General features: G+C 35.3%; 1 protein-coding gene across 2 annotated transcripts in view; it reads left to right on the plus strand.

Annotated features, from left to right (window-relative positions):
• LOC126754458 (uncharacterized) overlaps nt 1–27,273 on the plus strand; it is a 218,113-nt gene that overhangs the window by 96,379 nt on the left and 94,461 nt on the right. The window lies entirely within an intron of this gene.

Below are 27,273 nucleotides of genomic sequence, written 5' to 3' on the forward strand. Positions count from 1 at the left end.
TTGTTGGTGTTAATACTTGTTCCAAGGTAGACGAAATTATCCAACTTCGAAGTTATGACTGACAACAATGACATCCGGTCTAACTTTTGTGGATTGGGCAGAGCACACTTAAATTCTAATCGCCCGGCCATCTTATACAAAGGAGCTTCTTATCAGTTCTTCGCCATCGTATTTCAATAGCTCGGCCGGCAATCCATCGGTCCTCGAACTGTTGTTCTACAGTCGGCTAATTGTGTATTCGAACTTCTTCATGGTCGGGCAATGGATTGTCTACTCCATCGTAATTGGGGAATCGGGTTCGCCTTCTTCTGGCGTTATGCTTTCACTGCCATTCATCAGGCTGGAGAAGTGTTCCCTCCATAATTTTAGTATGCTCTGACAACAGTCATTAAATCACCGCTGAGGGTTCTACAAGATTATGCTCCTGTCGTGAAATCTTTTGTTAGTTGCCGAATCTTTTCGTACAATTTGCGAGCATTACCCCTGTCGGCCAGTTTGTCAAGCTCTTCGTACTCACGTATTTCGGCCTTTCTCTTTTTTTGTCTGCAAATGCGTCTCGCTTCCCTCTTCAGCTCTCGGTATCTGTACCATCCCGCACGTGTTCTGGTCTATTATGAAATTAACTGAAATTAGGTTATATGAAATATCAAACACAATGTAGGGATGATTCGAAATTATTTATTTGAAAATCCGTAGAATCTTCTCAAGTTTTTGAAAACATGTGTCTAACTTATACAATCTGCTCGTTGGCAAGGCGCACAATCGCACCGATAACTCCTCTATAGAGCGCACCAATCTTTTCAAAAATAACTTTTTTGTATTTTTCCGCCTTCTCAGTACTTTCGAGGAGTATTAAATACCCAAAACTTTGAGTTATGACCGCTTCCTAGATTATTATGTGTAGCGAATACCTTACAGTGCTCTACACATTTTCATCGGAAAAGCGTTCTCCATTTCTCCCTCTTACACACTGGTTATCGTCAGCTCCGTTAAGTTTAATTTTGCGTTCATCCGAAAATATAACGCTCTCCCATTCCTCACAGCTCCACATTTCGTTGTACTGAGCCCACTCTCTCCGTTGTGACCTCATTTTCGCAGTGAGAAGAGGCCATGTCGTTTAATCTTCTTTGTATCGTGCGTGTGCTGTAGATGCTTTTCAAGATGCCAAGTAGTTTCTCTCGAAGTCCGGCCACAAAACGCTTTGGACTGCACACAATAATTTAAAAACCGCTTTACTGATGATAAATAACATTGAAATCGTCTTTAAATATTGAGGCATAATTGCTTTAAATGTTTCTCTTGGCTCTTCCTCGGTCTCTCGGGGTCTTCATTTATAAGTCCGGCCACAAAATGTTTTCGACTGAGCACATTCCTTTAAAAACCGACCGACAGATGATCAGTGACATTGCAAACGCCTTGAAATATCATCATTCGAGGCCCCAGTCTTCTTTGTTTACTTTCCGCGCTTTCTTATTGACTGAATTACTAAGCACCTAAGTTTAGAAAGCTAATCTAATAACCCCAGATATAACCTACGTAATTGACAATTACAAGTAAAACTTGTCAAACGATAAAATGACAAAAATATGGATGTTGCACTAATAGTGTCGCCGACTGTATATACCCATCGCTGCAAAGAAAGAGCTTCTAATTCCCTATGTGTATAAAAACATCACTCTGAGCAGGGTATATTAAGTTTGTCACGAAATTTGTAACATCCAAAGGAAACTATTGGATACCCGATGGAAAATGTATACAAATTATCAGCATGACGAGCTGAGTCCATTTAGCAATATCCTTCTGTCTGTCCTTCTATTTTTACGAGAATTAGTCCCTCAGTTTTGAGATATTGATCTACAATATTGCATACGTCCTTTTCTCACCAAGAAGCTGTTCATAAGTCGGAGCCGCCGATGTCGAAATACAATAGCGAATAGCTGTCATACTAACTGAACGATCAAAATACTGTTTATTTAAGGAATATTTTGTATTTGTGAAAGGTTTTATAGCTTCAAAGCAACTGAAGTTAGCGATTTTTCTTGTCACTGATTTCCGAATAGTCCAGTCATTATTGTACCCATTTATATGTCTGTAAATACTTCTATATTGGCACCCTAAAGTTGTATTTACAGACATATGTATAAATGGGTATATCGAATTCCGAGATTCTTACCTAATTTAAGCTTAAATGACTGGACTAGAAGTGTAAGTCATTTGTACATATAATATACACATAATTTAGGCTTTATATTTTTTATAATTTTTTTTTCTTTGATTGGGCTAAGACTCTAATTTTTGAAGGTGGGATGGTATTGATAATAATAACTTAATGATCAATCCAATCGCCTGTTACCAGCTATATCTTCTCGCAAGTCCAAAAATTTTAGTTTTTTTTTTTATAAAAGTATGTAACAAGAAAGTTACAGTTTGACTCAATAAAAGAGAGTGGATTACACATTAAATGAGTATAACAGATAGCTCTTTTCAATCGATGCGGCGAGATGAACTAAATAGTTTTCGTCACCTATGGATGTCACCCTGTTTAGGAGCTAATAGCAACCGGAGGTGACACTTCTGCACTGAAAAGTGTTGTATGGGCGATTGAAACGACCTTAGAAAGGTCATTAAAGCGACTGGTATCTCTGATGACCGTGTACCTGCGCGACTACATAAATTTTATACAATATTTTGTTTCATACAGGTCACCCTGTTTAGATTTATTGGTTCGATTCGCCACTCTTCAAAGTTAGGAGAATTGCAGCTTATATTCAAATATTTTTATAATCGACCATAATATTATTTAGAGTCTATTTTATTTGAGTTTAAGTTTACGTTGAGCTCAAGTCTTAAACAATCTATGCTTGCCATAAGAGCACCTGCTGGTTTTACAGCATTCTTTACGCTCAAATAACAAGCTTTATTATGTAACTAGAAACTAAATCGGATATTATTTTTTATAGAAGGAAATTCTTTAATATACTTATAAGTCAAACACCGTTACTTTATATTGCTTAGGCGACCTTCAGAAAACGCTAAACTTCTTAACGGCACTTTATGACCAAATAATTATCGCAACTAGTATTTGCAATTAAATTCCAGCGATAATAATGAAATATTTTGTATCAACAACCTCACAAAGACGTTGAAGTGTTACCAGGTGGTAATAAAAACAAGCATTCTTGTGCGAAATGGTTAAGATGTGAAAAACATAAAAAATCAAAATGTTGCGATCAAATAACGGCCTATATAAGTATGTAGCATACATATATGTACCGCTATTTGCAACTATTTTAATTAAATATAAATGTGTATGTGTGTATTAGGGTGGGTCATAAAAAAAATAAATAATAAGGCATAATTTTATTGGTAGTCGAAAAAGTCTTTTCGTACTTTGTCTATATACATATGTTGTTGCAGTAATATATCCAGTGCTACCAATCACATTGAGCCATACCATATACAGGGTCCGGCACTCGACTTGTAACCAATTAAAAAAAAAACATAAATTCGGTTTGGAAAATTAGTTTTATTTATTTTAAAATACAAAATGTGTGAAAATAATCATAAATTCAGGACCAATTCACTTTTGCTCGATATGACCACCTTTTGATTTAACTATGGCCTTGAGACGGTCAAAAAACGAATCGCAGGCTGCCCGAATGTGACTTGCCGGTATTTTGGCCCACTCACGGACAATGGCTTTCTTCAGCATCTCGAGACTGGATTATTTTTTACTTCGGACCTTGCTCTCCAAAATGGCCCAGAGAGAATAATCCATTGGATTCGCATCTGGTGAATTCGAGAGCCATTGTGTGGTCGTAATGAAGTTCGGAACGTTGTTTTTCAGCCATTCTTGGTTCACTTGCGCTTTGTGAGACGGTGTTGAGTCTTGTTGAAACGTCCATGTTTTGCGACCGAAATGTTTGTTTGCCCACGGCTTCAAAGCAGCCTCCAGAACACTTTCCCGATAATATGTCGCATTTACTTTGACGCCAGGCTCGATGAAAACAATTGAAGAGCGCCCATCTGCGGTGGCAGCGGCCCAAACCATTATTTGTGGCGAGTGCCTGGTGGCCAACCGATGACTTAGATTCTCGTATGAACGGTCGGTCAAGTAAACCCTATCGTTTTGAGAGTTTACGAATTGCTCAATTGGAAAAATTTTTTCGTCAGAAAACACAATGTTCGGAATTTGACTGCTTTCGGCCAAGCGAAGCAACTGCTTCGCTCTCTCAAGTCTTACTTGTTGCTGCTTCGGTGTGAGATCATGGGCCTTTGGAACTTGTAAGGCTTGACCTTGAGCTCATTTTTCAATATGCGTCGGATGCTGCGGTCAGATATTTTCAGTTCTTTAGCCATTTGATTGGCACTTCGTTGTGGCGTTCGCTCAAATCGCTTCTTCATTTTCCGAACCATCCTCCAGCCTGGTCGAACGATTGATTGATCTAAAACATTTTTGTGGGACTGGAAACAACTGAAAAGATTGAAGCACGCAATCGAAAAAACGGCCAGAACTGATCGACAGAAATTGATTCGTCTTCCATTAGGACAACGCTAGACCACACACATCTTTGATGACTCGACAAAAAATGCGAGAGCTTGGCTGGGAAGTTTTGCTGCTTCCACCATATAGCCCTGACCTTGCAACATCGGACTGCCATTTGTTTCGGTAAATGCAGAACTCACTTAATGAAGTAAAGTTGGCTTCAAGAGCAGCCTGTAAAAATTATTTGTCGCAGTTTCTCGCCCAGAAACCAGAATAGTTTTACATTGATGGTATAATGTCACTGGCGGAAAAATGGCAAAAAGTGGTCGACCAAAATGGTACATATTTGGTTCACTGAAGTTCATTATGAATATAAAAGAAAATAAGTTGAAGTTCGAAAAGAAATACGAAAACACTTTTTCGACTACACATATTTGTTATGAAAAAGGCAAGAAAAATCCGTTAGGCGGAGAACCCTTCCGTTACAATTAAGAGCTCATACTTGGAAAGCCTTTCTTAGAGGTGTTTATCAAAAAAATTTTCAGATTACGAAGCGTAAAAAAAACAAGTAAGGAAGGGCTAAGTTCGGGTGTCACCGAACATTTTATACTCTCGCATGATAAAGTGATAATCGAGATTTCATTATCCGTCATTTATATATTTTTCAAATACCGTATTTGAGTAAAGTTTTATTCTGCTATCATTATTGGTTCCTAATGTATATGTTATACAGAGAAGGCATCAGATGGAATTCAAAATAGCGTTATATTGGAAGAAGGTGTGGTTGTGAACCGATTTCACTCATATTTCGTACATGTCATCAGGGTGTTAAGAAAATATTATGTACCGAATTTCATTGAAATCGGTAAAGTAGTTCCTGAGATATGGTTTTGGTCCATAAGTGGGCGACGCCACGCCCATTTTCAATTTTTAAAAAAAGCCTGGGTGAAGCTTCTTTCTGCCATTTCTTCCCAAAATTTAGTGTTTCTGACGTTTTTTGTTAGTCGGCTAACGCACTTTTAGTGATTTTCAACATAACCTTTGTATGGGAGGTGGGCGTGGTTATTATCCGATTTCTTCCATTTTTGAACTGTATATGGAAATGCCTGAAGGAAACGACTCTATAGAGTTTGGTTGACATAGCTATAGTAGTTTCCGAGATATGTACAAAAAAATTAGTAGGGGGCGGGGCCACGCCCACTTTTCCAAAAAAATTACTTCCAAATATGCCCCTCCCTAATGCGATCCTTTGTGCAAATTTCACTTTAATATCTTTATTTATGGCTTAGTTATGACACTTTATAGGTTTTCGATTTTCGCCATTTTGTGGGCGTGGCAGTGGGCCGATTTTGCTTATCTTCGAATTTAACCTTCTTATGGAGCCAAGAAATACGTGTACCAAGTTTCGTCATGATATCTCAATTTTACTCAAGTTACAGCTTGCACGGACGGACGGACGGACGGACAGACAGACATCGGGATTTCAACTCTAATCATCACCCTGATCACTTTGGTATATATAACCCTATATCTGACTCTTTTAGTTTTAGGACTTACAAACAACCGTTATGTGAACAGAACTATAATACTCTCCTTAGCAACTTTGTTGCGAGAGTATAATAAAATTTGTTCTTTTTTTTACCCACCCTAGTACAAACATATGCATGTGTCGGTATTTTTATTGTCATTCGCTTGTGTTGACTGCAAGTCGTTTTAGTTGATTTTGCTTCGTCGATATTTGTTGGTATTGCATGCAGCCTTGAAGCCCCCACATTTGGCATGCCAATTCGTAAACGACTTTTAACACAAACACAAACACACATACTCACATGCACATACATATAATCAATATTTTGCCTTTATTGTGTATTTTGCTGTGTTTACTACTGCCGTTGAACGGTTTGTTATTTTGTTCTTGATTTGTTTATGTATTTCTTTGTGATTTTTTGTTGTTGTTGTTATTTTTGTTATACATATGTCCAGCCACTTGCCACTAGTCGCATTATATACATATGTATGTGGCCGCATTTAAGTGCTTTCAATTTGTTTATTTTATCGCTGAATGTTTTTTAATTTGACGCGAAATAGAAATTAGATTGTTGTATTACTTCTTGTTATTGTTGTTGTTGCTTTTTTGTTTGTTTGTTTGCTTATTTCGCGTTATGTTTTTATTGTGGAAATCGAATATTGACGCCTACTTAGGAAGTCAGCCAACAAGTCAAGTGGCCAGCGGTCGAACTGGTCTACTCAATGGCAAACACACACGCACACATACGAACTCAAATATGCATAAACACAGAGTTCAAGTGTGCGTAAATAACTTTTATTTTCGAATTTCATTTAATGCCATTAATAGCGTTGTTAATTTACGTAATTAATTTATGTTGTATCTAAATTAAGTTCAACTAGTTTTTGACGAAAAACATAAAAGTTCGTTGATTTATTATTATTTTGTAGTGTGGCATCCTCTTTAGCCACTCAAGACCTCGCTACTCTTGCGAAATTTAATTATTTCAAGGTCACGCAGCATTGTTTAACTGTTTGTTTGCAATTTTTGTTAGTCGGAAGATTTCTAGTGCGCCATTTATTGGTTTGGCTTCATTATGCTCGCTTCGAAGTGCAAGGGATGGAAGTTCGAAAGTTGAAACGTGACTTTGAATTAGTGCTGAATGCGAAAATAATTTGCAATTACAATTTAATTAAAGAGCTTTTGATAGCATTAAGTTTATTGTTACATTTAAAGATAAATAAACATCTAATTGAACGAGAAAATATTTCAAATAATACAGAATCTTCTACTTGATATACTACATATTCTAAATACATTTGAAATACAAGTTGTTCAACGCTAACTTTCATATGGATGAGCGACCATACAATACGTAAAGGGTGATATGTTTCGAGGTTCTCTTCTTTTTCAAAGAAAACTCACAGAAATTTCAAATTTAATGGGAATGTTTATTATCACTCGAAAGAACATTCTTTGGCATTTATTTTTTGAAGATTAGTTCTTTCAATGGTTACCGGTGGCTACTTCTCAAATGCTACATACGTTGAGTCCAATTTTCGATAACTCGTTTGAGCATTTTGACTGGTAACTGGGGAGTGTCAAGCGTGATGTTTTACTGCAAGGCCAGAATCAAAGCGAGATTTTCCGCATAGATTTAAGGCTTTACATATACCCAGAGAAAAAAGTTTAACGGTGTTATCATACGATCTTGCTGACCAATCGACCGGTCAAAACGTGAAATTATCAGCTCACTAAAGTGTTCTCGGCCCAAGAGCGGCCATATTTCTTGTTTACATATACATTGACCCAGAACTGGGGCTCATCACTGAATAAAGCTTGGCTCAAAAACGTCGGATCTTCTTGGAACTTTTCAAGAACCCATAGAGCGAAGAGTTGCCGCTTGCACTAGCTGTATTATCTACACTTTCAGTTAAATATCTCGACGTAAAACGCGCCAAGTCGTTCCATACGTCAATCCGAGTTGCTGCGAACGGCGCCGAATCGACTCTTCACAGTCTTCGTGTACACTCTCAGCTACGGCTGCTTTATTTTCTTCACTGCGTGCTTGACGTGGTCTATACGATCGAATATTATACAATAATGAATGCTGAAGATGGTTGATAGTAGGTAAAGTTGAACGATTTGTAGGCGATGTTCAGGCATAAGTCTTTCCATTATGAAATGTCAAACAATGCTGTACAAAAATAATATGACAGCCTGTGACAACTCGCGCATATTCTGAAGAAAGTGCCTCTACTTGAATCATCCATTATATAAATATGGACAATGCACCCATTTTTCATTTTCTGAGAAAACTTACCTTAGTGCTATAAATATATATATCAGACCGTTAAACGATTTTCACGAAGAAAAAGACCACCAACATAAAAAAAGATTTCACATTAAGAATTTTCCATAAGCCAGTCAGTTCTCTAGCTCTGTAGTACAGAGTCTGTACGCCGTTGTGTAATGGCTGGTGCGGTCAGAAGCGGCCGTTACTGGTTTGAGTTCTAATTGAACCTACAGTACATCATATTTTATCTTCTCTGCAACAGAACTGTCGTGGGTCGTAGTCAACAGAGGCACCCAGCGAGATGGCTCCTTTACTCTGGGTCTTAATGGTGAATGACTTATTGAAAGAATTCGAGGAACGAGACTGTCGAGTGAAAGTCTATGGAAATGACGTTGCTGTCACGTTAAAAGAAAATAGCATACCTGGTGCAAAATTTTGCGAAAAAAATACAAAAAAAAACAAGAAAAAAGTTAACTTCGGCTGCACCGAGGCTAATATACCCTTCACAGGTGCATTTCTTTTAGTAACTATTTGTCCAGTTTGTATGGCAGCTATATGCTATAGTTAACCGATCTGACCAATTTCTTCGGAGATTACATTGTTGCCTTAGAAAATAATCTATACCAAATTTCGTGAATATATCTTGTCAAATGCAAAAGTTTTCCATACAAGCCCTTGATTCCGATCGTTCGGTTTGTATGGCAGCTACATGCTATAGTGAGCCGATCTGAACAATTTTTTCGGAGATTATGTAATTACCTTAAGCAGTAATTCATGTCGAATTTCGTGAAGATATATCGTCAAATGCAAAAGTTTTCCATACAAGACCTTGCTTCCGATCGTTCAGTTTGTATGGCAGCTATATGTTATCGTGGTCCGATATCGGCAGTTCCGACAAATGAGTAGCTTCTTGAAGAGAAAATGACGTTGGCAAAATTTCAAAACGATATCTTAAAAACTGAGGAACTAGTTCGTATATATACAGGCAGAAGGACATGGCTAAATCGACTCAGCTCAACATACTAATCATTTATATATATACTTTAAAGGGTCTCCGACGATTCCTTCTGGGTGTTACAAACTTCGTGACAAACTTTATATACTTTGTTCAGGGTATAAGTATGCTTTTGCTGCAAATGATGCGACACGGTTTACTTTGTCGCTACAAGGACATTCCACATACGCACCGCATTCCAACAAACAACTGAGCGCAACGATACCGATATGTCGGCATTGTTAGAGCTGCAGTTAATCAAGCTTGTATGAAGCATGTACGCGCTTTAGTGTGTAGCCACTCAGCCGCTCCGCCGCTCAGCTGTTCAAGGCAAACTTCATTCTGTCTGTTATGTGTGATGTACCCCGTTGCATTAGCACGATCAAGAAGTGTTGACAAATGTTACGCTTTTGGCTCATATTGTGGCATTATTTACTTATGTAATCGACTACTAATGCGTAAGTAGCGCAAACAGTTTAACTGACAGCTCACATAACATAATGATATCATTATCTAAGTATCGGCAAGTAAAACAGTGTCACATATGGCATACGAACTACATATGCAAAGAGATCAATTGAGGTATTAATTAAACGAACTGGTACATATATTTTATGGAAATGTTTAAATGTAATAACGGCACTTCTAGATCCTTTATATCATCACAGCAGATCTCGTTTTATCAATTATAATAGTTTTCTACAAAGACTGAATTTTGAGTGGGTCGGCAAATACCAAGCGGAGTATCGAAGGATTGCGATTTCAAATTCTAGCAAAGATAAAGTCTAAAGATGTACTGTCAGTGTCACCTCTACCAATTTTCATTGCTTCGAGTGTATCTTTGGCTCGGAAAAGTTACGCAATAAGCTTATATATACAACGCTATTCCCTGCTAACTGGATAATTCGGACAATATTTTAACTATTTTAATTCTTTTGGTTTTTTAAGAGAAGTTTTTGTCTGGAAGACTCTTAATTAAATCTCAAAAAAAAAAGGATATCTAAATCATATTGATTCCAGAATAACTAACAAATTCGATTCTGTAAGGAAGTCTGAATGTAAAACTCAAAAATATTAAACGCAAATATTTCAGTAAAATATGTTCTCGACAGCATACCAAGCCTTAAAATGGAAATCTGCGCTATTGTCACTTGAATTTTTTGTCATCATCATTCGTACTGGAACAGCTATTCATACTTTGGTTCTGATTCTAAATGATCTACAGTATACTATATAGTCCAGTCATTATAGTAAGTTCACCTCGGAATTCGAGATACCCATTTATATGTCTGTAAATACTTGTATAATGACACCCTAAAGTTGTCAGAGAAACTATTTACAGACATATCTTTCTTGTTTCCTTACATTCTCTGAGTCATTAAAAATAGTTTCCTTAAAGTCATTAAAAATAGTAAATTCGATAGTTTTTCGAAATTAACGAGGCAAAGTATCAACAGAAAAATAATTTTTTGGCCACAAAAAAGGAATTGATCTTATAGCGTACAACGCCAGCCAAATTGTGTTCCTCAGCAAGCTGTCTAACTGATGGCTATGAATGAATTCTTGCCTGCCACCGGCTTCGTTTACGTTTTTCGGTGTTGGCTGTTGCTTCTGTTGTCTCAGTTGACTGCATCTGCAGTGCTAAGACTGTAGAAAATAAAAATAAAATTGAATATGACAAATGCAAGGTAATAAAAATTATTCAAATATTTCGCTCTTTGTTGTGGTCCAGCGAACACAAGCGCCTTGTAAATCCAACGTGATTTCATGATTTCTTCTCCTTTTGTTTGGAGTCTTTGTGGCGTGCGAAATACCTAAATACATTGCTAATCAAAAGTTTGAATATTTAAAATCTGCAACTGTATTTCACACTCGCTAATTTGCAAAGTTAATTATGCTATTTCGTTCACAAAAATTTGAGGTCATTTTTTGTAGGAATTTTGCTTTGATAAAACAAGAAAAAGTTTTGTAAGAAAAATCACTTGTTTTCATTGAGAATATTTGCAATTTTTTAAAATACTTAAGATTTTCATTAATATTTGTCTTTTGAAGGATATTTTTTAAGTCTCCCACAATAATATGCCGGGTTTACTGTGCTCCTTTGATAGCGCTTCTCTATTAAGTAAATACCCTGTTGGCACCTCTCGCCTTGTTCGTCAGTCAAGGCACCCAAATTTGCCAGAAACCTAGGTGAAAGTCCAGCATATTTTTTTGAAGGTCATAGTATAGCCCAAAGCTTTTTATAACATTATAATTTCATTTATTAAGTCTTTGCAATTTATCCATTTATGGTTTCCTAGAAAATTTTGGATAAAATTAAAAAATATTTCCAAGCGAGTTTTTTTCTGATCATTCAGTTTTTCTTCAAAGCTCTTATCCTTTATCAGTTGCCCTATTTGTGCGTCTACAAATATTTCGTCTTCAATTTTTGCCTCGCTCGGTTTGGGGAACTTCTCTTTCCGATATACAAATCCACTATTTTTGGCTTTGGTATGGCAGTTCGGCGATAAGTACGATGGGTTTGTTTGCTGGAGACAAATTTGGATACTGGGTGGGTTGTTTGGACCTGGTTGTAATACCTTTTGTTTGAGTTAAACAAAAATAACAATTATTTACAAGATCCTTTGTTTCGCTTCAAATGTCATATGTCGAAATTCTTGTTCACCGCAACCTAATATCAGCTTCTCCCATTTTATACAAGGTTTATGTTCTCTCTATTCTAAGAGAGTGTTTTCATCCATTCCGACCACATGAGCTTACCGAACTACATATATATGTATATCAATGCCGTCATATACCTCGTACAGCTTATCGACTGCGGTATTCGCCGTTGCCAAAGCGCCAAGGATTTTAAATCTTCCGCAGAGCCTTTCTCTCGAAAACTCGTACCGCCCACTCATTAGATGATGTCGTCGTCCATGCCTCTGCACCATACAGCAGGACGGTGATGATGATGAGTGTTTGTGTTTAGTCTTTGTTCGTCGAGAGAGGACTTTGAGTTTCAATTGACTACTCAATCTTTTAGCACCCGATATAAAGGATTTCGAATGACTTTTGTTGGTGTTAATTTGGTTCCAAGATAGACTTATCTACACAAGTGATGACTGTCAACAGTGACGTGATCGCGAAAGCAATGGCTTTTCTTAGATGACAAGATGATATTTCGTCTTATTCGCGTTCACTACCAGACCCATTTGCTTCGCTTCTTTGTCCAACCTGGCGAAAGCAGAACTAACGGAGCGGTTGTAATGGCTAATAAGATCGATGTCATCGGCGTACGTCAGCAGTTGTACATTTTTTTAGAAGATTTTACCTTCTCTGTTCAGCTTTGTAGCACTAACTGTTTTCTTCAGCAGTACATTGAAGAAGTCACATTAAAGGAGGCGACACCCTCTCTAAAACCTCGTTTGGTATCGAACGATTCAGAAAGCTTCTTCTTACACAAAGTCAACTTCTTTCAGTGGTGTTGAAAGCATTTTTTCTAATATTTGGCGCATGGTGAATATCTGATCAGTTGTTTATATTCCAGGTGCTTGATTCCGTAGCCGATCTTAAGGGGTCAGTGGGGTAATCTTTAATTTTTTTTTTTTGCATTTTCTGTTCCTTTATACACTTGGAATTAATATAGAAACCCACTTTACCATTGGAAGGTTTCGAAAAAGGCCCAAAAATAATAATACAGAACGTTCGGAGCGCTCTTGGCAACGCGTTTTTCTCAAAACACACATTTTTAAACTGGCGAACATGATTCCTGCGAACTATTCAACCGATTTGCTTATTTTTTTTTAATGTACACAAAACGCCCAGCTATCGTCCCTACCAGATTCATAATTTTTTATAATTTATTGACAATGTTATGACAAAATTTATGTAAAAAAACATGGAAAAAAATTAAAAAAAAACTTTAACAACTTTTTTTATCAACATTTTTTCATGATTCTGGTAGCGACGTTAACCATTCACGTATATTTTAAGAATAAACTGGATTTTTGTGCTTCAGACGATCCAAACATGAGAAATCGTGTCCGCCAGTGAAAAACGCATCTCATTCACCCTGCTATTTCTCCGACAGATTTCAGCAAAAAATTCCGAAAAAATTTGTTTATACACTCCACGATATACCTCATGATATGTGAAAAAAGTGCTATTATAGAATAATAATTTCTGTGAAAAAAATGTAAAAAACCAGCCTAAATTACCCTACTGACCTCTTGAGGAAATCCTTCGAAAAATGGTGCCAGACGTTGAGTAGAGTTTTATGCTTAAAAAAATATATATATTACTGCAATAGAAAAGTTCAGTGAATCGAAAGGATCGAAGGAATAAAAAAAAATTTGATTTTTAACGAAATGGCAATTTCCCCCCCAAAAAAAAAAAAAAACAAAGTGAAAAAGTTTACATTTCAATTAGCTTAAATTTACGGAGAATATTTTCAAATGTATGTATATTCGAAAATTTATTTTCAATTTTATAAATAGCAAAGGGATCCGGCCACGCGTTGCTGTGGTATTCATTTTATATTCATATAATAAACTATTCAATACAGTGAAAATTTTATTTACGAATAAAGGCGAACACGTTTTTGTCGGTATAAGAATCCAAGGGATTGTAGTTGAGGCTTAATTTTGAATATGTTCATGCAGATAAATTTCATTGGAAAAAATATCTAATTTAAGGCTGCTTTCTCAATGTCTGGTTACCAGACTTTCTGTCCAGTTAATAGAGTTGTCCGCTTAATAGATTGTAGTTTTCACTGTATTTTTTATTTATGAATTGTTTTTACTATCCAATCTCCTAAGTTGGTTCGAACTGGACACAGTGTGCTGAATTTTACTAAAATCAGTTCAGCAGTTTAGCAGTCCATTGCGGACAAACAATGTGACACGTGCTTTTTATATATAAAGACGATTATAATTCTTTTTTTTCTGAAGTTTATCAGTCGATATAACATTTTAAAAAGAACCACCACTATCAAATGTAAGTAACTTCATGTTGACACACCATGAAACAATCTCGAACAGTCAACATTTGTGTGGGAGTTATTTTGTTTGTCATAAAGATTTTGCTCAACACAACGCAAATAGATTGAGAAACTCTAAGTTTGTGCAAAATATTTGTTTTTTGTCCCTTTTAATCATTTGAGCCAACAAAATTAGAGTCTCCAAACATTTGTTTTCGGCATATTGTTCGCTTAATAAATATTTGTACGCGCTGTTTTGCACACGGTCACACCTACCCAGCTAGGTGAGCAAACAGATTGAATAATCTAGGCGATAGCAACAGCAACAACAACAGCGAGGTGTCATTGCGTGTCAAGTGACGGTGAATTATCGAAATAAACGCTTCTCAAATCCACCGACAGAGGCATGCGTGCGTTTAGCACGGTGATGTACCGTGTTGGATATCCATACATACTAGTATACATATATGTATATACTATATAGTATATACAAATGTACGCTTCGCAGAGTGAAGTGTACGGATTACCTCGGTGAAGTCATTACACACCATTAAATTGGCAAAACGACAATTAATTTGGCTGTCATAAGCACACATTTAATAGACGCTGTTGTTATTGTTGTTGTGCGTTTAAATGTATGGATGTCTGCATGTGCAACGCTTACATGTGAGTTTGTGTGTGTGTGTGTGTGTGCTCATGTGGGTAGGCAGACATGTAAATGCTGCTAATGAGTTAATAACATCTGTTTCGTTGGCATTCTGCGCTGTTCGTTATGCTCAGCCGACGATGCACGACGCTCAGGGTTGTTAGTGATGGCTGAGGTGATGGCGTTAAATGCCGTTTAATTTATTGCGACTATATTTAATTTGTTACCCACATATAATTAGCAAGCGCTAGTCTTTAACGAGTGCACATATTTATATAGGCGCGAATGGAGGGAGGAGGACGAGCAGGCTACAAATTCGCAATTTTAGATTATCTCTTTTTTCAAAATAAGATATAATCTTATGTAAAGGAATGTGTTGTTATGTAATGTTATATAATTTCTTCATTTCAATTCTAATCAAAGCCGCTCTCATCTAATGCAATCTGAAGTAATCTAATGTAATGTAATCTAATTACTCTAAGCTCTTAAAGTGTCTTAAAGTAATGTATCTAATCACTCTAATGGAATCCAATTAAATTTAGACTGATCATACTACTATATTCTTATCCGTTCTAATATTATGTAATCCAGAGTAACCCAGAGTAATCTAAGCTAATGCAATGTATTATAATCAAATATAATCCAAGTTAATCTAAACTGAATTAATCGAATGATAAGTAGTCTTAATCTAAATCTAAATTTAGTTCTAAATCTAGTTCTAGTCTAAATCTAAATTTAAATCTAATTCTAATTTAAGTCTAAATTCTAATTCTAATCTAAATCTAAGTCTGATTCTAATTGCAATCTAAATCTAAATTCAAATCGAAATTTAAATCTAAGTCTAATTCTAATTCTAATCTGAATCTAGTTCTAATTGTAATCTAAATTTATGTCTAATTCTAATTTTAATTCCAATTCTAATTCTAGTCTAATTTAATTTAAATCTATCTCTATCTAATTCTAATTTTAATCTAAATCTAGTTCTAATTCTAATCTAAATCTAATTCTGATTTTAATTGCAATCTAAATCTAAATTCTAATCTAAATTTAAATCTAAATTTAAGTCTAAGTCTAATTCTAATTCTAATTTTAATTCTAATATAAATCTAGTTCTAATTGTAATCTAAATCTAAGTCGAATTCTAATTTTAATTCCAATTCTAATTCTAGTCTAATTTAATTTAAATCTATTTCTAATTCTAATTCTAATCTAAATTTAGTTCGAATTCTAATCTAAATCTAATTGCAATCTAAATCTAAATTATAATCTAAATATAAATTTAAATCTAAGTCTAATTCTAATTCTAATCTGAATCTAGTTCTAATTTTAATCTAAATCTAAGTCGAATTCTAATCTTAATTCCAATTCTAATCCTAGTCTAAATATAAATTTAAATCGAAATCTAATTCTAATTCTTATTTTAATTCTTAGTATAATTCTAATGTAAATATAAATTTAAATCTAAATATAAGTCAATTCTAATCTAAATCTATGTCTAAATTTAAATTTGAATCTAAATCTCATTTTAATTCTAATAGAATTCTAATTCTAAATCCAAATTTAAATCTAAATCTAAGTCTAATTCTAGTTCTAATCTAAATCTAAGTCTAATGTTCATTCTAATTCTAATTCTCCTTCTTTTTCTGATTTAAATCCAAATTTAAATTTAAATCTATAGTAAGTATAACTTTGTAATAAGTCCTAAGTTTTTATCTTGTCATATTCTGGTCATATCTGTTTCGCTGTTCTGCATATTTGGTTGTAGATTTTCATCTTTTTAGATATTTTTTTTGATCGTTGCTGCCGGATACGGTATTATCTCAGCTTTGAATTCTTCTAGAGAGGCTCCTGATTTGGCCAACTTGTCTGTTTTTTCGTTACCGAAAATTTTCTTGTCATCGGGGGAACCCACATTATGAACAAGTAGAGTTGACCTATCAATGAGTTTAGAGTCTCCATCGCTTTTTTTATTAAGCTGGAGTTAATCTTTGACGACGACTACAACAGTATTGCCACTTCGCAGTCTGTGTAGATGGTCGCTTTCTGCAACCTCCCGTAGTTGTTCAGCAGAACTCCACAGGCCTTATCTATGTTTAGTACTTCCAATTGGAAGATGCTGGCTGAGTTTGGTTGATGATGGGGAGAGACATATCAAAATCCTTGGAGTATACTCCTGTCCCTATAACGAAGTCAATTTTGGATCCGTCGTTATAGATTAAGGTAGTATCCCCTACTAAATCTCTTCTTGATTTACGTCTAGAGGGTATTCTCAGCTGGAAGTAATAAATTGAAATCCAACCTTGGAGGTTATAGTCTGATTTATTAATACTAATATAGAGCTGGTAGAGAATTTCGCTTTGCCCATAACCCAACTACCAATCTTCTTAATTGTTATAACAGAAAATGTTGGCATTTTCCGTATGAAAACGTCTTTGGATAGTTCGTATAGGAGCATATTAACTGCGTTATTTTGACATAATGTATGTATATGTAACCCCTGCAGAAGCCACCTAAATCTAAAAACATCTGTATATGTATTTCATTTTCTGAAGTTATTGTTTTTTCTTTAATGCTGGACATCAAACCGGTGCTCCATCTGTAAAATTGGTTTAATAACGGACGGTCTAATTTTTGTTGTTGTAAGTTTCAATATATTTATATTTATTTATGTTTAAATATAAAAAAACAATAACTATTATGTTTTTTATCTATATGACTATATTCGGTTTTAGGCCTCAATAAATACTTTTCTATATTCATTTTCCAGCTCAGTTTGCTATCTATTTCGAACACCATATATTTTTCTAAGGGGGGCGGAAAAATCGTAGTACCACCGAGTGCAGGAATTTGAAATTGAAATAGTTTTTGTAACCTTTGTGAGGCTCTTTTTATAATTTTACTGATTTTGGAAGGGACCAGCCCTGATACCCACCCGTTGAGTTGAAGTATTATACCGTGCAGTGCCACCACCCATAAAAGCGGGGAAAGACACCTTCTTGAGGAACGCCTCTACTTATATAACTTGTTCATGTCACTGAGCTTTGCAGTGCTATAAAAATTCTGTTCATAGGCGTCGATTGTATCCATATTTTGAGACTTAGTATTAGTAAAAATATTTATTTGGAAAGCAACTACAGCTGATATCCGGGGGCTCCTGTCAAAAAAGATGTTTTGCGGTGACCACTATGTTTCTGAACTGGATTCTCTAAAATTCAGAAAACAAACAAATTTCGTTAAAGTAATGTAAAATCCAGAAATTAATCGCAGGAATAACAAAATAAATTTTTTTTTTGACAAAAGGCGGCTTATCAAAAAAAAATTGTATTTTAGCCAAAATTTTGGTTTTAAATTTTTATTTAAAAAAAATTTTTCGGTGAAAAAAATCTTGGACTAATTACTAAGAAATATATTTAAGTAGCTCGTGTTATTTAAGACTAATCGGTTTAGCCATTTTCGGGCAATGTTTGTCGCAGACTTTGTAAACACCATTTTGAGAAAAACGTTTGAATGCATTTGGCCTTGTACTTCCAAGCACTCTGAAACGCGTTTTCAAATTTGTGTATAACTTTGAAAATATTCACCGGAACAATATGAAGTTTTCTGTGTGTATTCCTAAATACCTGTATAATGTCATCTAAAATGCAAAACAACGAAACACATTTTCACATTTCATAAGTTTACAGGCGAAGAAAAACAATATAATAGAATTCACTCATACTGAAAAAAAATTTTTGTTTTGGGTGTAAAATGGTTAGATATTGGTTATATATTGGTTATATATGGTTATATATTGGTTATATATAGGTTATATATGGGTTATATACTAGTTATGCATTGGTTATATATTGGTTATATCAGTCAGCGGAAACTGAAAATTTTATGCTACATATACTATACATATGTAATGTAGTGAAACCCTGATTTCGATGTTTTTGATGATACGTTGTTTTGCATTTTAGGTGAGGATATGTACATTAAGAAAATAAAGTAAAAAAATCAATTTTTTGAAAATTATTACTGTATATAAACCTTTAATTTCTTGAATGCCTCTTCAAGACAAAAAAAAAAAATCTCAAAAAATTTGGTTTTTTTTCTTACTTGCAGTTGTATATAATCTCTTGAGATACTTGGTTCTTCAGGTTCAATGAGATTCCTGCTATTTTTGCTTGCTATTTCTTTGAATTTTTCATTAATTGTTATTATTATTCTTATTTTTTTGCATAACTATTAGTTTTTCAGTATTCTACGTTTCATTCATTAAAGCAATTCACTTCATTCACAAAACTAATTTGAAATGTTCTACTTTTTTTCTTTCTAGGTATGTACTTTATAGAAGAAATATCAGAACTTCTGCTGGCAGCTGCGGTAAGAAATGTAATCGCCGCATTGCGTGCGCTGAAATTATTGTATTTATATAAATGTACCTCCGTTTTTTAAATATATGTATAACATACTCATGTTTAATATTTTTTGCGCTAAAATTTACGCAAAAGCAATTCGCAGCCTCCGAAGTCGACCACGCAGCTCAAGTAAGCCAAATCAAATTGCTGTGTATTACGTTTGGCATTTATATTAAGTAGTTAATGAAATAATCTCGACAAGAAGGCATAATGCCAGCGGATGCCACAGCAAAAAGGCAGCGTCATTAACCAAAGCTGGCAAGCGCTGTGGCAAAGAAGCTGCACTAATGTTACGGTAGTCTCTAATAATTACATTTTCGTGCTGGTAGATATGTATATATGTACATGGATGTGGATATGTGAATGTGTTTGTATTAGTGTATGTGTATGTATAAATGCATGTGTTTGTATAAAGGTGTGCGTTTGTATAATTGTATGTGTTTGTATACATACATATGTACATGTATTGCTCTGTGTGTTATTATCATTAGCGCGAAATTGCTGCAGCATCAAATAAATCACCACTTCAACACCAGCCGCTGGTTGCAAGCGCACCGCCAACTCACTTACAACAAAACTATAAACACTAAAGCAACAACAAACAATGACAACAACTTGCAATCACTGCTAAATGCATAAGCATCTTCAACTAGTATGTAGAACAACAAATTAGGCAATTAAAAGTACATTGAAAGTGGCTTGAAAATGGCAAGCTGGTGGGGAGGAGGCAGGGGTGTTAGCTGAAATTACAGCAAATTGAAGTGAGCGCACTGCCAATTACACAAAGTGGCATTAGCTACATAAATACGGCGAAATAAAAATGGCTCAATGTCATTTCGAAATTCGCAACAAACAAAAAAAAATTAAATAAAATTAAAAAAAAAAAAAACAAGAAAAAAAAATTAACTACGGCTGCAGCGAAGCTATAATACCCTACACAATTGCAATTCTTATAAAAATAAGGGTATACACAAAGCTTTATTTAGATTTTGATTGTTCAGTTTGTATGGCAGCTATATGTTATAGTGGTGCGATCTGCGCAATATGTTCAGAGAGTATAGCTTTGTTTTAGATATTAGCCTGTACCAAATATTGTAAAGATATCTTTTTAAATAAAAAAGTTTACCATACAAAGACTTGAGTTTGAACGGTCAGTTGCTATGAGAGCTATATGTTATAGTAGTCTGATCAAGAAAATATTTTCAGAGATTGTAGCATTGTCTTAGCCAATAATATTTACCGAATTTCATGAAGATATCGTCTCAAATAAAAAAGTTTTCCTTACAAAGACTTGATTTTGATGTTCAGTTTATATCGCAGCTGTATGTTATAGTAATCTGATCTGTACAATTTCTCTCGATATTGTAGCGCTACCTTGGAAAATAATCTGTGCTGAATTTCATGAAGATATCTGCTCAAATAAAAAAGTTTTCCCTTACAAAGATTTGAGTTGAATCGGTCAGTTGCTATGGGAGCTATATGTTATAGTAGTCTGATCAAAAAAATTTCTTCAGTAGATTGTAGCGTTGACTTAGCCAATAACCCTTACCGAATTTCATGAGGATATATTGTCCAATAAAAATGTTTTCCATACAAAAACTTACTTTGGATCGTTAAATTTGCATGGCAGCTATATGCTATAGTGAGCCGATCTGAACGATTTCTTTCGAGATTATAGCACTGCCTAGGAAAATAATCAGTGCTGAATTTCGTGTGGATATCTGCTCAAATAAAAGAGTCTCCCATACAAGAACTTGATTTTGATCGCTCAGTTTGTATGGCAGCTTTACGCTATAGTAAGCCGATATCGTTGCTTCCAACAAATAAGTAGCTACTTGGTGAGAAAAGTATGTATGCAAAATTTCAGAGCGTTATCTCTTATACTGAGGGAATAATTTGCATGTATACATATATGCTCCGTACAGGGTATAAGAATTCAATAAAACAAAAACAACAATAAATGCAACAGCTTACTCGTCTTGCTGCATTGCGGCACCTGTCAACCTTGCCAACGACAAATTCGGAAATACTTCAACTTGTGCGCTACAAAAAAAAAAAACACACACACATTCATATGCAGTTGCTAAATGTTGCATGTTTATGTGTATGCGCTGAGAACTCACAAGTATGCACTATAATGGCAAGTAAAATGAAAAGAAAACCGCAGCCGGCACACGTAACACCGGGCATGCGTCATATTTTAGGCGGTTTTTTATGGCCTGGCACTATTTATAACTGGTTTCTTGGCATGTTGCACGCTCGCTAATTGCCCAATACACACACACACACACACATACCCAAGCACGCACATAAACCACACGCATGCATGCATTTAAATGTGTGTGTGTGTGCGTAAGTGATTATTAAAATGCGATTTGTGTCTATTGGGTGGGGCTGTGCGACGTCTGTTGCATGCAACCGCAGCATAGTTGAGTCGCGCAATGCGTTACTTTTGCCAGTTGATGACATAATTTTACGCCACAAATGAAATAGGAGTAAATGCGGCATTTTACGCCGGCGCGCTCGTTCGCAGCATCACTTACCCACTTCACACATTGCCATCTTCAGCTGCAACAACAATAACAACAACTGCAACGGCAGCTATTTAGCTGCAATCAAAAGCGAGCGCGCTGTGGCGTAATGTTGCACGGCAGCGTTTTATTGTTTTATTGCGTGTCAGGCATATTAGTGAAATGCAAGTAACAAGTTCGTTGCTTAAGTCTTTTGTTGTGGCTGACGCTTGGCGTCTTTTGTCTCATGCCGTTTGCCTTGTTGTTGCGTGCAACCTTGAAAGGCCTTGCCGGCTGAGTCTCCGTTGCACGCATGCCCTCCATCAGCCACATACACACCATACACTCACACACACACACATACACAGTTGCCGTGCCAACTTGCACTTGTTACTTTTCTAATTATGTTTATTATTTCACATTCGGTCTTTGTTAACAATGGGCGGCAAAATTGCCTTGGCAATGCGCCTTCTGATGCCAAATGCGAGTGACGAGTGTGCGAAAATCATTTCGAATGCATACTGAGTGCCAAACGCTGAGTGAATGCATGGAGTCAAGTACAAGGTGGTTGGCGTTGTAATTTATTCGACGGAGTTGAGCTAAATAGAATATTAATGCAGAATTATAATATTTGCAGAACCGTAATTTTTGGATTGGTTACAAATTTTGTTGAAGAAGTAGTAATGGAATCATAACACTGTTCAATTTGATTTTCGAAAAATAGTAATTTTTTTGTTATTCGAACTCAGCTTACAAAATTGAAATAAAAAGTCATCTCTCCTATATTCGAAGTTGGCAAGGGTATGAAAAAGTAAATTCTCCGTTTTTCGAAGTTAGCCTCCAATAGTAAAATAAAAAGTTTTTCCTCATTTTTCGGAGTTAACTTCCAAAATCGAAATATTTGCTTGCGATTTTGAAAAAAAATTATGTCTCCAGTTTTCGAAGTTAGTCTCCAAAATCGAAAAAACTTCGATTCTTAAGGAAAGTAAGAAAGTAATTTCTCGGTTTTAGAAGTTGGTCTATGAAATCGAAATCGAAAATAGAAAAAACTTGACTTCGATTCTTAAGGAAAGTAAGAAAGTAATTTCTCGGTTTTAGAAGTTGGCCTATTTCGATTTTTGATCGAAAATAATTTGTTAACTTTTCGAACTTAGTCTATAAAGCCGAGATAAAAATTTTGAAACTAGCTATCGATTTTGGAAAAAAATCAATTTCGAAACTTTTCGAACTAAGTCTCTAAAGTCGAAATAAAAATTAATTTCTCCCCTCTTCAAAGTTAGCCTCCAAAAGCGAAATCTTTTATTTTGATTTACGGAAAAACGTAATTTCTAAGTTTTTCGAACTTGATTTCCTAAGTCAAAATAAAAAGTAAACTCCCGTTTTTTGAGCCTACAAAATCGAAATATTTGCCTTAGAGTTTTGAAAAAAGTAATTTTTAAACTCATCGAAGTTAGTTTCCAAAGTCGAAATATTGGCTTTCGATTTTCGAAAAAGGCGATTCTTGAATTTTGCGCAGTTAGCTTGCAATTAAAAAAAAATATCTTTATTCGATTTACGAAAAAAGTTCTATGTTTCTCAACCGTAGCCTACGACATCGAAATACTTGCCTTGGAATTTAGAAATTAAGCCCAATGAGAACATTAATATTAATCACAGTATGTAAGTTCCTAAAATGTTTTCGTTTTACGAAGAAAAGTAATTTCTACGTTTTTCGAACTTAACCTCCAATCGAAATATTTACATTCGAAGCTAGCCTCCAACATCGAAATATTTTCCTTTGATTTTCGAAAAAGATGATTTTCCGTTTTTTCGCAGCTTTTAAGAAATATTTTCATTCGGTTTTCGAAAAAAAAATTATTTCTATACTTCTCAAAGCTTGCTTTCGAAATCGATATATTAGCCTTCGAATTTAGAAATTAAGCCCATTGAGAACATTAATATTAATCACAGTATATAAGTTCCTAAAATGTTATCGTTTTTCAAAAAATAAAAAAATAATTTCTACGTTTTTCGAAGTTAGCTACCAATCGAAATATTTACATTTGATTTTCGGAAAAAAAATTTTATGCATTTACATTTAAATAATTGCCTTTGATAGATATACATATATACATACATACATACATACATATGTATGTAAGTTCCTAATTTTTTTCGATTTTCGATTTTTTAATTTCAACGTTTTTCGAAGTTAGCCCCCAAAAAACCTATTGAAGACATTAATTTTAGTCAGAGAATTTAAGTTCCTAAACTTCCTTCAATTTTCGAAAAAAAAAATAATTTCTACTTTTTCGAAGTTAGCCTCCAATCGAAATATTTATATCAGATTTTCAGAAAGAAAATAATTTCTACATTTCTCTACACTTACATATGTATGGACATCTACATACATACATAAGTTCCTAAATTGTCTTCGATTTTCGAAAAAAATAATTTCCACATTTTTCGAAGTTAGCCACCATTCGATTTTCGAAAAAAAAACAATAATTTCTACATGTTTCGAAGTTAGACTCAAAAATTTAAATACTTGCCTTTGATAAATTGTTTTCGATTTTCGAAAAAAATTATTTCAATGTTTTTCGAAGTTAGCCTATTGAATACGTTAATTTTAGTCAGAGTATATATGTATGTAAGTTACGAAATCGTTTTCGATAAAAAAAATTACTTGTACGTTTTTCGAAGTTAGCTCCCAAAAAGCCCATTTAAGACATTAATTTTAGTCAGAATATATGAAAGCCAAAATTGCTTTCGATTTTCGAAAAAAGTAATTTATCCTCTTTTTCGAAGCTCCTAAAAATATGGATAGAAATATGGACTTTTTCTACATTTTCCTCGAAACGATGATGTATAAAATGATATATACATAAAATGTGTTGATCAAGCGTCTAAAGTTGGATGAAGATTTTCGAAATATGTTTTTTTAATTTTTATTTTTCTTTATGATTGAAATAAAAAAGAAATGTACTTATGGAGTACACATATTCCTAATTCTTAGAGGTCAATAGAAGCATAGCATATCAAATTTATACTAGTCTGATGGCGAAAAGACTCCTTACCTGGTAGGTATTCCTTCATATGCTTAGAATGTATGGTCAGTGAGCTCAAGTAGTAGACTATCGTTGACCTACTGCCAGAGTGGAGAGTTGCTACTCTGAAGGAGGTTACACTCTAAAGCAGTACAGCTACTGTTTCCTTAACGGCAGACACCGCGGCTTGAGAAAATGCTGCAAAACTGAGAAAGCTAGAATGGAATGAATGATTAAGTGCATATTTATTTAGAATGACCAGAGCTTATATTTAAAGTAAGTTCTCCTGCTCTAAAAGGGTGCACTGCAGACTAAAACAAAACTAACAAAAGTGTGAAGGAAATATATACTTATACTCTCTTAGGGGCTCAAGATATACTGGTTGCTACTAGCACACAGATTTCCCATCTTCCTAAGAGAGCATAGTCTTATAAAAACCTCTACAAATTTAGAGGATAAAGTTACTACACCAAAAGTGGCTATTTCAAAATAAGTGTGAGTCTGTTTCCTCAGAAACCCCAAATTGGAAGTTTTGTTGTAATAAAATAAACTTATAAACTCGCATGTACGACAACTGAATGACAACATTGTCTAACTTTTTGCACAAAACACCTGCTGTAGAGCCGCATACATCATACAAAGCGCCCACTCATATACACACACATACATAAACACACAGCCTCAGCTAAATACATGCATACATTGAAGATATGACTGAATTCGGCTGATATTCACTCGGTTCGCTTGATTGCGGTCTGCTTACTTTTTCTTTGGTATTGAGCAATTTATGAAAGGTTTTTGGCATTCTGCTGACAGCAAGCGACAGCTGAAGCTAAGAAGAAATGGAGGCAACAAAAATTGTGAAAATCAACTCAATAAAGTGAAATGAAGTGGCATTATGCAATCAAGCGCCGTGAATGCCATGCGTAATGACTTGGCCGTCCGGGCGCATAAGTCGCTAGCTGACATTACAACAAACACGCGCGTAACAACAATGTTGCTTATAGCAATTGACCAAAAGCGAAAGAGCAGCTGCGGCATAAATTGGTTAATTTGTTGGCGCAAGCGCGTTTCCAGTTCAATTCGCAATACAATTTGTATGCACAGTGATACATGCTCACAAATACATACATATATACATGCAAGCAAACATATATATGTATATATAGTACTATTTATAATCAGCATGACTGCGACGCGCAGTTGACAATATCACACAATCGGCGCAACATTATCGCTATGCTGCAACAACTTTATTAGCTGACGCTCAGCATTCGCGCTTGTACCGCGGGCCATTGCGACGCCGACATTTTCATAATCTCTGACGAAATGCCGTGCAACATTTCGCTTCTTCGTTGATTTGCCTGCCTTGGCGGCGTAGATAGCAACGCTTCCCACAGCGTTTGGTTTGCGTTGTGCCGACGTCCAGCAGCGTCTATCGTTATAACATTACAACAACTACAACAGCAATGTAAACAAACTTGTTTGACAGCAAATGATGCAAAGCTTTTCTAATCGCCAGCCGCCAACCGCCAACCGCCAACCGCCATTTATTGCAATTCTAAGCCACAATCTCTTGTGCCATTTGTAAGCACACACACACTCACATACATACATACATATATAGATAACAGCAGAAAAATGGTAAAAGTTAAATAATTAGCGACAACGCCTACATGAAAGTGGCTGGCTGATATTTGCTACACGATGACGCAAGACTTTCGAAGAGCACCTGCTGTGCTGATATAACAGTGATATTCTATGGAGTTGTAAGAAATTTCACAAATTTTAGTAAATCTTAGTTTTTTTGCTAAAGTTTTTTCGTTTAAGTTCATGTCGAGCTCAGAAATTGTTCTACCGATGTTATTGGCTAAATTAAGGTGTTATTTTAAGTAGAGTGTGGTATCGAAGGCCGGTGTGCGGCACTTTAATCTGCAGTCTAACCTATTCCAACTCAACACTCTTCCATAAAGCCAACTGCTTAAGTATTGCTTCGTGGTAGTGTTATACCATTCAAGTCTTCTCTACAGACTGACGCTTGCATAATCTGCTCTATATGTCTCAGTAATGCCATAATTGAGGCTACCGTTTCGCTGACTGCTTTCCAATTCTCAGTGCACTGACACATAAGTGTCGTTAAATTTGGGGAAGTCGTAGGAAACATCGAAAGCCGGAGTACCGAACTTTAATCCGCTAAACCTAACCTACTTTCAACTCATATCTCTCCCACGGAACCACCGCGGTGCATTTAGTATTACTACATGGGAGAGAGAAAGACTTTAAGTCTCATCTATCATACGGACTGGCTGACGCCTAATATACTACTTCTGTTCATATGTTTTAGTTTTGTCGTAATTAGAAGTGATGCTTCGCTGACAGCTTACCATTTACCAGAGGACTGACACATGCTTGCTCTCAAACCGAAAAACTACCACCAAGTGAAGTTTT

Source organism: Bactrocera neohumeralis, chromosome 4 (genome assembly GCF_024586455.1).
Source record: "Bactrocera neohumeralis isolate Rockhampton chromosome 4, APGP_CSIRO_Bneo_wtdbg2-racon-allhic-juicebox.fasta_v2, whole genome shotgun sequence".
In the NCBI taxonomy this organism is placed as follows: Eukaryota; Metazoa; Arthropoda; class Insecta; order Diptera; family Tephritidae; genus Bactrocera; species Bactrocera neohumeralis.